Source organism: Schistocerca piceifrons, unplaced genomic scaffold, assembly GCF_021461385.2.
Source record: "Schistocerca piceifrons isolate TAMUIC-IGC-003096 unplaced genomic scaffold, iqSchPice1.1 HiC_scaffold_1339, whole genome shotgun sequence".
Lineage (NCBI taxonomy): Eukaryota > Metazoa > Arthropoda > Insecta > Orthoptera > Acrididae > Schistocerca > Schistocerca piceifrons.
This window is the reverse complement of record NW_025727168.1, coordinates 25,001-37,500: the sequence shown is the minus strand read 5'-3', so window position 1 is coordinate 37,500 and position 12,500 is coordinate 25,001. Positions and strand designations below refer to the sequence as shown.

The following is a 12,500-nucleotide window of genomic DNA, read 5'->3' as shown; positions in this document are numbered from 1 at the left end:
GAATGCCGAGGCCCCCCTGGGCAACAGGAGCATGGAAGTATCCCAGGGGGGTGTCCGCCGGAAGGCGGAACCATCTCCTGACGGCGGCCCGGATGGTGACGTCGGCCGACTTCAATGCACCCACCCGGGTGCGGCTGAGGGCCAGCCCGTGGTACAGGCCAGGGAGAAGTACGTTGGTGAGAGCGTGGAGGCGCTGTTGCGGCTTCAGCGGAGCTCGGGAGATGACGTCAAGCTGCTCCACCAGGTGGCTACGTGGATTGAAGACACAGCGACCCGCCGTGGAAAATTGCAGCCCCAGGTACCGGAAGGTTTCACCCACACGCAGGGCAGGCATGGTGGTATTGCCTGCTGTGAAGGTGACATTGCTGTCCACCTTCACCTTCTTCTCGCGCCCTGACGCGACTAAGGCGAGGGTGAAACACTTCCGGGCGTTGATCTGCAGCCCCAGGTGGGCGAGGGCTGCGGTAGCTGCGTCGATGAGGGACTGCAAGCCCCTCGGGGTCGCTGCAAACAGCAAGACGTCATCTGCAAAGGCCGCAGCGTTGACTCTGCGACCGAGGATCCGAGCTCCGATGTGGGAGGGCAGTTGGCCTAAAACGTAGTCCACCGCAAAGTTGAACAGGAGGGGGGAGAGGGGATCGCCCTGGCGAACGCCCCGTGCTGGCTGCACAGACACGCCCACGCCGGCGCCGTCCGCTATCACTGTCGTGCTGCCCTCGTAGCACCGCTCGACATACTCGACAAAGCAATCCGGCAGGCCATGCGCCTTCAGCACGGGGCGAAGGGCAGCATGATCTACCGAATCGAATGCCTTAGATACGTCGATCGATGCCACAAAGACAGAGCGGCAGGAGCGAACTGCGTCGGTGAGAGCAGTGTCCAAGATGAAGGTATTTTCCAACATCCCATCCCGAGGGATGAATGCCCGCTGACGTTCGTCCACAGCACATGCGCGCATCAGGCGTGACGCGAGAACCTTGTGAAAGGTCCGCGCCAACACCGAGCAGACCGTAATGGGGCGAAAGTCAGCGGGGGATGTTGGTGCAGCCGTTTTCGGGAGAAGGGACGTCCGCGCGCGAAGCAGGCGTTCCGGAAGGGCGCGGGCCAGAAGGAAGAGATTCATCACTTTCACCAGGACTTCGTGCGGCAGGCGCCGCAACTCCGCTGGGGTAAGGCCGTCCGGCCCGGCTGCTGATCCCCTGGGCGGCAACGCGGCGGCGACCTCCTCATGTGTGACCGGCCCCCATATGCACTCGAGAGCGACAGGCTCTGAGTGCGGGAGGAGGCGGTCACGAATGAAGCCCGCGGTGGAGATGGGCTTCTTGGTGAAGAGGTCCGCCCAGAAGTCCAGCAGACCAGGGATGGCAGGTGGCGGCTGGAGCAGGGTGCCATCCAAGAGGCCGCGCACGCAACGTGCACGCGACCGTCGGAAGGCATCCTGCGTTCTCGCGTACTCCCAGCGGCGCCGCTTGCGCTTCTGCGCCGGCGGCGCGGCAGGCGGCCGCTTCGATGGTTGGCGCGGCCGCTGTGTCCTGGTGATCGATCTCTCCCCTCTGGACCCGACCGACGCAAGGGCATCCGGGAGCATGCCCAGGATGACATCGGGCGGCGTGCCCCGCCCCAGACCTATGACACGATCCAGGGCAGAGAAACGCTGGGCGGAAGCGGGTAGCCCCGCCAGATGCTCCCAGATGGCGGCGTCAGTCGGCCCCTCCGGCGGCGGCCCGGTGGTGTCGGCCGCGAAGTCCTCGGCTGCGTCGACGGGCGGCGCAGCGGCCTCGCCCGCGTCAGGCAGCGGGCTCGCTGCTCCCCGGCGGGACGCCGGCTCTTCCCCCCGACCGATCTCAAGCGCCTCCATGAATTGGCGGACAAGCTGCTTGTGGGCAGCTTGCCGCCGTCGGCACTTGATTGCCTCGAGCGTTCGGTCGGGGAACATCCTGATGAGTTCTTGATTGACGAAGAAGAACCGGGCGTCCCTCTCAAGGAACAGTTCGGCCTCCGCCTTGGCGAGCGACAGGACTTCTTCCTCCGTCCACCTCGCGCGATGCCTCTCCGTGACGATCTCCGCGTTGGCGGCCGCAAGATGTTGGCGGCGGCGATGGACCCCGAGACCGTTCTTGGTTGTAAAGCTGCGGTGGCACTCACTACAGGTATACATAGCTGCAAAAGTTACAAGATTTTCGGCACGGCCGGTTGGCCGGCTAGGTGCTGGGGGAGTTGGGGTGGCACCTTCAGCGGAAGGGCCACCACTTATTCTCTGCTTACTGCCCCCAACTAAAAAAGGGATAGTGCGAGGGGGGGCTGGTAACCCCCCCAAGCCCCTGGTGCGGTCTTCCACTCTGCGAAATCAGCGGGCCCACGAGAAGGGGAGAAGACCGCAGGAGAGGAGAGGCTAAGAGGGCTAGGCCCATGTATTGCGCATCACTCTCCCTGTAACTATAACCCAAGGAAGGCACCTCGCAGCAGCAGCACGACTACATCAAGACCGCACTTCGAGAAGCCAAGTCCGGATGCAGCCACACCGCCGCCACTTGGCCACCTTAAGAGAGTCATAGTTACTCCCGCCGTTTACCCGCGCTTGCTTGAATTTCTTCACGTTGACATTCAGAGCACTGGGCAGAAATCACATTGCGTCAACACCCGCTAGGGCCATCGCAATGCTTTGTTTTAATTAGACAGTCGGATTCCCCCAGTCCGTGCCAGTTCTGAGTTGATCGTTGAATGGCGGCCGAAGAGAATCCGCGCACCCGCGCGCCCCCGGAGGAGCACGCTAAGGCGGACGCGGCCTCGCAGCAAGGAAGATCCGTGGGAGGCCAAGGCACGGGACCGAGCTCGGATCCTGCACGCAGGTTGAAGCACCGGGGCGCGAACGCCGCGCAGGCGCGCGCATCCTGCACCGCCGGCCAGCACGAGGCCGACCAACGGCGAGAGCAGACCACGCCCGCGCTAAACGCCCGCACTTACCGGCACCCCTACGGCACTCACCTCGCCCAGGCCCGGCACGTTAGCGCTGACCCACTTCCCGACCAAGCCCGACACGCCCCGATCCTCAGAGCCAATCCTTATCCCGAAGTTACGGATCCAATTTGCCGACTTCCCTTACCTACATTATTCTATCGACTAGAGGCTCTTCACCTTGGAGACCTGCTGCGGATATGGGTACGAACCGGCGCGACACCTCCACGTGGCCCTCTCCCGGATTTTCAAGGTCCGAGGGGAAGATCGGGACACCGCCGCAACTGCGGTGCTCTTCGCGTTCCAAACCCTATCTCCCTGCTAGAGGATTCCAGGGAACTCGAACGCTCATGCAGAAAAGAAAACTCTTCCCCGATCTCCCGACGGCGTCTCCGGGTCCTTTTGGGTTACCCCGACGAGCATCTCTAAAAGAGGGGCCCGACTTGTATCGGTTCCGCTGCCGGGTTCCGGAATAGGAACCGGATTCCCTTTCGCCCAACGGGGGCCAGCACAAAGCGCATCATGCTATGACGGCCCCCATCAACATCGGATTTCTCCTAGGGCTTAGGATCGACTGACTCGTGTGCAACGGCTGTTCACACGAAACCCTTCTCCGCGTCAGCCCTCCAGGGCCTCGCTGGAGTATTTGCTACTACCACCAAGATCTGCACCGACGGCGGCTCCAGGCAGGCTCACGCCCAGACCCTTCTGCGCCCACCGCCGCGACCCTCCTACTCGTCAGGGCTTCGCGGCCGGCCGCAAGGACCGGCCATGACTGCCAGACTGACGGCCGAGTATAGGCACGACGCTTCAGCGCCATCCATTTTCAGGGCTAGTTGCTTCGGCAGGTGAGTTGTTACACACTCCTTAGCGGATTCCGACTTCCATGGCCACCGTCCTGCTGTCTTAAGCAACCAACGCCTTTCATGGTTTCCCATGAGCGTCGATTCGGGCGCCTTAACTCGGCGTTTGGTTCATCCCACAGCGCCAGTTCTGCTTACCAAAAGTGGCCCACTTGGCACTCCGATCCGAGTCGTTTGCTCGCGGCTTCAGCATATCAAGCAAGCCGGAGATCTCACCCATTTAAAGTTTGAGAATAGGTTGAGGTCGTTTCGGCCCCAAGGCCTCTAATCATTCGCTTTACCGGATGAGACTCGTACGAGCACCAGCTATCCTGAGGGAAACTTCGGAGGGAACCAGCTACTAGATGGTTCGATTAGTCTTTCGCCCCTATACCCAGCTCCGACGATCGATTTGCACGTCAGAATCGCTACGGACCTCCATCAGGGTTTCCCCTGACTTCGTCCTGGCCAGGCATAGTTCACCATCTTTCGGGTCCCAACGTGTACGCTCTAGGTGCGCCTCACCTCGCAATGAGGACGAGACGCCCCGGGAGTGCGGAGGCCGCCGCCCCGTGAAGGGCGGGGAAGCCCCATCCTCCCTCGGCCCGCGCAAGGCGAGACCTTCACTTTCATTACGCCTTTAGGTTTCGTACAGCCCAATGACTCGCGCACATGTTAGACTCCTTGGTCCGTGTTTCAAGACGGGTCGTGAAATTGTCCAAAGCTGAAGCGCCGCTGACGGGAGCGATTATTCCGCCCGAGAGCATCCCGAGCCAACAGCGGCGCGGGTCCGGGGCCGGGCCAGGTAGGTCCGTCATCCGGGAAGAACCGCGCGCGCTTGCCGGGAGCCCGAGCGCCCAAAGGGGCGAATCGACTCCTCCAGATATACCGCCGGGCAGCCAGCCAGGACACCGGGGCTCTGCCCAACAGACGCGAACCGAGGCCCGCGGAAGGACAGGCTGCGCACCCGGGCCGTAGGCCGGCACCCAGCGGGTCGCGACGTCCTACTAGGGGAGAAGTGCGGCCCACCGCACACCGGAACGGCCCCACCCCGCGGCGAGTGGAAAGGCAACCGGACACGACCCCGCCGCGGATTGCTCCGCGCGGGCGGCCGGCCCCATCTGCCGAGGGCGGAGGCCAGTGGCCGGATGGGCGTGAATCTCACCCGTTCGACCTTTCGGACTTCTCACGTTTACCCCAGAACGGTTTCACGTACTTTTGAACTCTCTCTTCAAAGTTCTTTTCAACTTTCCCTCACGGTACTTGTTCGCTATCGGTCTCGTGGTCATATTTAGTCTCAGATGGAGTTTACCACCCACTTGGAGCTGCACTCTCAAGCAACCCGACTCGAAGGAGAGGTCCCGCCGACGCTCGCACCGGCCGCTACGGGCCTGGCACCCTCTACGGGCCGTGGCCTCATTCAAGTTGGACTTGGGCTCGGCGCGAGGCGTCGGGGTAGTGGACCCTCCCAAACACCACATGCCACGACAGGCGGCAGCCTGCGGGGTTCGGTGCTGGACTCTTCCCTGTTCGCTCGCCGCTACTGGGGGAATCCTTGTTAGTTTCTTTTCCTCCGCTTAGTAATATGCTTAAATTCAGCGGGTAGTCTCGCCTGCTCTGAGGTCGTTGTACGAGGTGTCGCACGCCACACCGCCAGCCGGCTGTGCACGCTACCGAGAAAGTACCGGTATGCGAACCGCCAGGCGACGGGCGCGCATCGCACGTTTGAGGAGACGCGGCCGGCCCCACAGGCGGCCGCGACACTCCCAGGTCTGCGAAGCGGGGCAAACGCCGCGCGCTTCAGTATACGTAGCCGACCCTCAGCCAGACGTGGCCCGGGAACGGAATCCATGGACCGCAATGTGCGTTCGAAACGTCGATGTTCATGTGTCCTGCAGTTCACATGTCGACGCGCAATTTGCTGCGTTCTTCATCGACCCACGAGCCGAGTGATCCACCGTCCTGGGTGATCTTTTCTCAAGTTTCCGCCGTCTCTTTCGAGACGGTCGCATAGGCGGGAGTGAGGCGTGTGGCGGCCCCTGTTCCAGCGTTCTGTGTCCAACGGCCTCACGGCCGACGGGCGTCGTACGGCTCCACACCGGAGCGGACAGGCACTCGGGCGAAAGTCATTCAAAACCGGCGCCAGGCGCCAGGTGCCGCAGGCCAGCCGCTCCAGCGCTTCAGCGCTCGTACCACACAACATTGCCGCTAGTTTTGAGAGGCACGCGTGGTTCCGCACGCGGCGCACGGCTACTGCGAGCCGTACAGGTAGCGTGTTGCGCGACACGACACGCACATCGAAAGACATGCAGTCTAGTCGGTAATGATCCTTCCGCAGGTTCACCTACGGAAACCTTGTTACGACTTTTACTTCCTCTAAATGATCAAGTTTGGTCATCTTTCCGGTAGCATCGGCAACGACAGAGTCAATGCCGCGTACCAGTCCGAAGACCTCACTAAATCATTCAATCGGTAGTAGCGACGGGCGGTGTGTACAAAGGGCAGGGACGTAATCAACGCGAGCTTATGACTCGCGCTTACTGGGAATTCCTCGTTCATGGGGAACAATTGCAAGCCCCAATCCCTAGCACGAAGGAGGTTCAGCGGGTTACCCCGACCTTTCGGCCTAGGAAGACACGCTGATTCCTTCAGTGTAGCGCGCGTGCGGCCCAGAACATCTAAGGGCATCACAGACCTGTTATTGCTCAATCTCGTGCGGCTAGAAGCCGCCTGTCCCTCTAAGAAGAAAAGTAATCGCTGACAGCACGAAGGATGTCACGCGACTAGTTAGCAGGCTAGAGTCTCGTTCGTTATCGGAATTAACCAGACAAATCGCTCCACCAACTAAGAACGGCCATGCACCACCACCCACCGAATCAAGAAAGAGCTATCAATCTGTCAATCCTTCCGGTGTCCGGGCCTGGTGAGGTTTCCCGTGTTGAGTCAAATTAAGCCGCAGGCTCCACTCCTGGTGGTGCCCTTCCGTCAATTCCTTTAAGTTTCAGCTTTGCAACCATACTTCCCCCGGAACCCAAAAGCTTTGGTTTCCCGGAGGCTGCCCGCCGAGTCATCGGAGGAACTGCGGCGGATCGCTGGCTGGCATCGTTTATGGTTAGAACTAGGGCGGTATCTGATCGCCTTCGAACCTCTAACTTTCGTTCTTGATTAATGAAAACATACTTGGCAAATGCTTTCGCTTCTGTTCGTCTTGCGACGATCCAAGAATTTCACCTCTAACGTCGCAATACGAATGCCCCCGCCTGTCCCTATTAATCATTACCTCGGGTTCCGAAAACCAACAAAATAGAACCGAGGTCCTATTCCATTATTCCATGCACACAGTATTCAGGCGGGCTTGCCTGCTTTAAGCACTCTAATTTGTTCAAAGTAAACGTGCCGGCCCACCGAGACACTCAATAAAGAGCACCCTGGTAGGATTTCAACGGGGTCCGCCTCGGGACGCACGAGCACGCACGGGGCGGTCGCACGCCTTCGGCTCGCCCCACCGGCAGGACGTCCCACGATACATGCCAGTTAAACACCGACGGGCGGTGAACCAACAGCGTGGGACACAAATCCAACTACGAGCTTTTTAACCGCAACAACTTTAATATACGCTATTGGAGCTGGAATTACCGCGGCTGCTGGCACCAGACTTGCCCTCCAATAGATACTCGTTAAAGGATTTAAAGTGTACTCATTCCGATTACGGGGCCTCGGATGAGTCCCGTATCGTTATTTTTCGTCACTACCTCCCCGTGCCGGGAGTGGGTAATTTGCGCGCCTGCTGCCTTCCTTGGATGTGGTAGCCGTTTCTCAGGCTCCCTCTCCGGAATCGAACCCTGATTCCCCGTTACCCGTTACAACCATGGTAGGCGCAGAACCTACCATCGACAGTTGATAAGGCAGACATTTGAAAGATGCGTCGCCGGTACGAGGACCGTGCGATCAGCCCAAAGTTATTCAGAGTCACCAAGGCAAACGGACCGGACGAGCCGACCGATTGGTTTTGATCTAATAAAAGCGTCCCTTCCATCTCTGGTCGGGACTCTGTTTGCATGTATTAGCTCTAGAATTACCACAGTTATCCAAGTAACGTGGGTACGATCTAAGGAACCATAACTGATTTAATGAGCCATTCGCGGTTTCACCTTAATGCGGCTTGTACTGAGACATGCATGGCTTAATCTTTGAGACAAGCATATGACTACTGGCAGGATCAACCAGGGAGCTGCGTCAACTAGAGCTGAGCAGCCGGCCGCCCGGGAGTGTGTCCCGGGGGCCCGCGCGAACACGCAAGCGTCCGCTCAATCATTCTGCAAACAGGAGGAGGCTGAGCTCCCCTGCACAATACACCTCGAAACCCTCTCAGGTCCCGGCGGCGCGCAGCGCCGTCCCAAGTACTTGGTCGGGTTCGAGAGAGGCGCAATCGCCCGGAGTTAGGCGAGTAGACGCTTTCGGTGCGACCACCCGTGCTCCCAACTGAGCTTGCCGCTGCCGACAGAGGCCCGGGAGCGTGCTGTCGTGGCATTGCCGGCGGGAGACAACACGCGCCACCTACGGTGACCGGCAGCTCCAACGCCAGCGCCACAGAAGGACAAAAGCCCCACTTGGGTGCCGAAGCGAACTCTCCCAGCACAGCGCACACGCCAACACATCCGCACAGCTGCGATACAAACCACCAGCGAGAACCGCTGGGGCGACCGAGCAGCAGACGGCGTCGCGGCGCCGAGCGCCGGGCGGCGGCGCATCCTCAACGCACACAGTCCTCAATCGGACCAGCACACTGCAGATGTCCACCGCGCTTCGCACCGGGCCCGCGAGGACCTACTTTGGCCGCACGGCGCCGCGCGCAGGGTGCGCCGGCGCGCAGCTGCGACGCCTGCCGCGTCCGTCGGCCGGCGCGCCTGCCACTGGCCGCCCCCACCAGCCGGCTGTAGCGCGTGCGCCCACGCACCGCGCGGCCAGCACGCCGGGAGGCGCCCCCTCACCGGCCGGGGACGGTCCCACCCAGCCACCGCCGCGTATCGCTTCACACCCAGATGCCGTTCAGTTTCGTCGGCATGGTGGGTATCGCTGGAACAACCGGTTAGTACCTCAACCTATCGTCGCCATCACCGATTCACCCCTAGCGAGAACAACCGCACCACAACGGGTTACCATTTCTTCATTTGCGTAACTTCACCAGAAAACGTAGGCGTCCATCGCCATTTGCAACTTCAACCATTATTGCATGCCTGTGTCAGGTGTCACGCCACACTACGTCTGCCCACATACACGCAACAAAATGTGCACGCCTAGACAATACGTGGAAGGTGGCCCCCGTACGTATGCGATGTCCATTGCTCGAACGACTGTCAACCGGCTTCTGTAGCATGTCGCAGATATGGAACGCGCTGCACCATGCCATCACGGTGTGTGAGGAGAGACGACTAGGTCCGAATACATCAACAGACAGCTCATGCTGATCGCCATCCACGGCGTCCGTTCCTCCCACACGTCTCTATGGCGTACCACACTGCAATCCAGCTCTCATAGGGAGACGACACGTAGCTGCGTGCACAATATTTGCACTGTATGGTCCGCCGTTTTTGGGCGCAGTCGTTGTACGGTCACACATGTGCCACGATGTATCATTCAGTACATAAGGACGAATGTGCAGTACAGATTGTGGTTCACGCGTACGACATCAGCGGACAGTTGACACAGGCCGCACCACAACGTAGCCTGCGTACGTCGCATGCGAAGGGCATTGAACATGCAAACTTGTCACCAACCACCTTGCGAAGGCAGGGGGCAAGGTGGGGACGTGGGGAGAGGTGGGGGGGGGGGGGGGGGCGGCATGTACGCCCTGCTGCCATCCACATTACAGTGTACAGCAGGAGCATGTGGAAAGTCAGCAAGACTTGCAAGGTGTTTAACATGAAGCGATACACAGGGGAGCGGGCAGTGCGAGTAGCGAACTATATTGCGAGGGTTGCGGGTGGGCAACACTACACTAATTGAACGAGTCGTATAACAATTACAGAGCAGGTTTAGGCGACAACGTGGGTTACGATAGGCGACAACGTGGGTTACGTTAGGGGACAACGTGGGTTACGTTAGGGGACAACGTGGGTTACGTTAGGGGACAACGTGGGTTACGTTAGGGGACAACGTGGGTTACGTTAGGGGACAACGTGGGTTACGTTAGGGGACAACGTGGGTTACGTTAGGGGACAACGTGGGTTAGGTTAAGGCACAACATGGGTTAGGTTAAGGCACAACATGGGTTAGGTTAAGGCACAACATGGGTTAGGTTAAGGCACAACATGGGTTAGGTTAAGGCACAACATGGGTTAGGTTACGGCACAACATGGGTTAGGTTAAGGCACAACATGGGTTAGGTTAGGGGACAACATGGGTTAGGTTAGGGGACAACATGGGTTAGGTTAAGGCACAACATGGGTTAGGTTAAGGCACAACATGGGTTAGGTTAGGGGACAACATGGGTTAGGTTAGGGCACAACATGGGTTAGGTTAGGGGACAACATGGGTTAGGTTAGGGGACAACATGGGTTAGGTTAGGGGACAACATGGGTTAGGTTAGGGGACAACATGGGTTAGGTTAGGGGACAACATGGGTTAGGTTAGGGGACAACATGGGTTAGGTTAGGGGACAACATGGGTTAGGTTAAGGCACAACATGGGTTAGGTTAGGGGACAACATGGGTTAGGTTAGGGGACAACATGGGTTAGGTTAGGGGACAACATGGGTTAGGTTAGGGGACAACATGGGTTAGGTTAAGGCACAACATGGGTTAGGTTAGGGCACAACATGGGTTAGGTTAGGGCACAACATGGGTTAGGTTAGGGCACAACATGGGTTAGGTTAGGGGACAACATGGGTTAGGTTAGGGGACAACATGGGTTAGGTTAGGGGACAACATGGGTTAGGTTAGGGGACAACATGGGTTAGGTTAGGGGACAACATGGGTTAGGTTAGGGGACAACATGGGTTAGGTTAGGGGACAACATGGGTTAGGTTAGGGGACAACATGGGTTAGGTTAGGGGACAACATGGGTTAGGTTAGGGGACAACATGGGTTAGGTTAAGGCACAACATGGGTTAGGTTAAGGCACAACATGGGTTAGGTTAGGGGACAACATGGGTTAGGTTAGGGGACAACATGGGTTAGGTTAGGGGACAACATGGGTTAGGTTAAGGCACAACATGGGTTAGGTTAGGGGACAACATGGGTTAGGTTAAGGCACAACATGGGTTAGGTTAGGGGACAACATGGGTTAGGTTAGGGGACAACATGGGTTAGGTTAAGGCACAACATGGGTTAGGTTAAGGCACAACATGGGTTAGGTTAAGGCACAACATGGGTTAGGTTAGGGGACAACATGGGTTAGGTTAGGGGACAACTTGGGTTAGGTTAGGGGACAACATGGGTTAGGTTAAGGCACAACATGGGTTAGGTTAAGGCACAACATGGGTTAGGTTAGGGGACAACATGGGTTAGGTTAGGGGACAACATGGGTTAGGTTAGGGGACAACATGGGTTAGGTTAAGGCACAACATGGGTTAGGTTAGGGGACAACATGGGTTAGGTTAAGGCACAACATGGGTTAGGTTAGGGGACAACATGGGTTAGGTTAGGGGACAACATGGGTTAGGTTAAGGCACAACATGGGTTAGGTTAAGGCACAACATGGGTTAGGTTAAGGGACAACATGGGTTAGGTTAGGGGACAACTTGGGTTAGGTTAGGGGACAACATGGGTTAGGTTAAGGCACAACATGGGTTAGGTTAAGGCACAACATGGGTTAGGTTAAGGTACAACATGGGTTAGGTTAAGGTACAACATGGGTTAGGTTAGGTTACACGTTGTTGTAAGGAAAGGTGTGGGGGGGGGGGGGGGGGGCGGGGCGGCAGGTTCGTTGATAGTGATTATAGTAAGTGAATGCTTGTGACATGATGAGATTTGTCACGTCAGGATGCACCTTTGGCTTATTAGAGGCGGCGCTCCAATTCTATGCTTGTGTCAGACCTGTGTCTTTGACTCATGTCATTGTTTGTGCGCTGTGACAGGAGGTACTATTGTGATGTTGGGTGCACCGTTGTATAGGACATGTGTGGGTGTTGGTGCCTTATCTGCGCAATGGTGGATGTCGAAAGGGTGGGATATTCTATTTTCCGCATGGACCTCCTGGTCTGGTTGTGATAGTGTGGATTGTGTAATGTGGCGGAGAGGATGCACTGGATGTTGTTCCATGCTGGTGCTTACATATTGTATGTGCGCCTGTTAGAAGCAGAGAGTGGTGCGTGATCAGAGTGTCTGGCTGACGTGTGGTTCCCATTGTGGGCAGACTCTTTCAGCATGTATACGGACAGTTGTATATATTTTCTGTAGTTTGATGGCTCTGCATTGATTACTAATCAGCGCCGTGTGTACGGGTAATCTGGTTCCAGTCCACAATGTTCTATCTGTGTACATTAGTGACAAAGACTCCCCCCATGCAGTGGGGCTCGGTCTGTTATAACTCTTCCGCGTAATATATTTGCCCCACGTTTTTGCGAGTGCGAGTGCGAGTGCAACGCGCATGGGGACCGACATGCTGATGGCTCGGTATCGGACGCCGTACAGTGAGCAACGCGATCGCGTCTCTCGCTCGTAAGTGGTACAGGTCGCGGCTCATGTATAGGGACAGCGGGAA

At 57.9% G+C, this 12,500-nt stretch overlaps 2 non-coding genes and 1 pseudogene across 2 annotated transcripts; all 3 read right to left on the bottom strand.

Moving 5' to 3' along the window:
• Positions 1–5,423, bottom strand: part of LOC124732378 — a 7,965-nt pseudogene extending 2,542 nt beyond the window's left edge.
• A 188-nt stretch (positions 5,424–5,611) lies between these two features.
• LOC124732380 lies at positions 5,612–5,766 on the bottom strand. Its single transcript, XR_007008663.1, has one exon. It is a non-coding gene; the product is annotated as a 5.8S ribosomal RNA (ribosomal RNA).
• Positions 5,767–6,118: 352 nt separating this feature from the next.
• LOC124732374 lies at positions 6,119–8,027 on the bottom strand. Its single transcript, XR_007008661.1, has one exon. It is a non-coding gene; the product is annotated as a small subunit ribosomal RNA (ribosomal RNA).
• Positions 8,028–12,500: the final 4,473 nt, after the last annotated feature.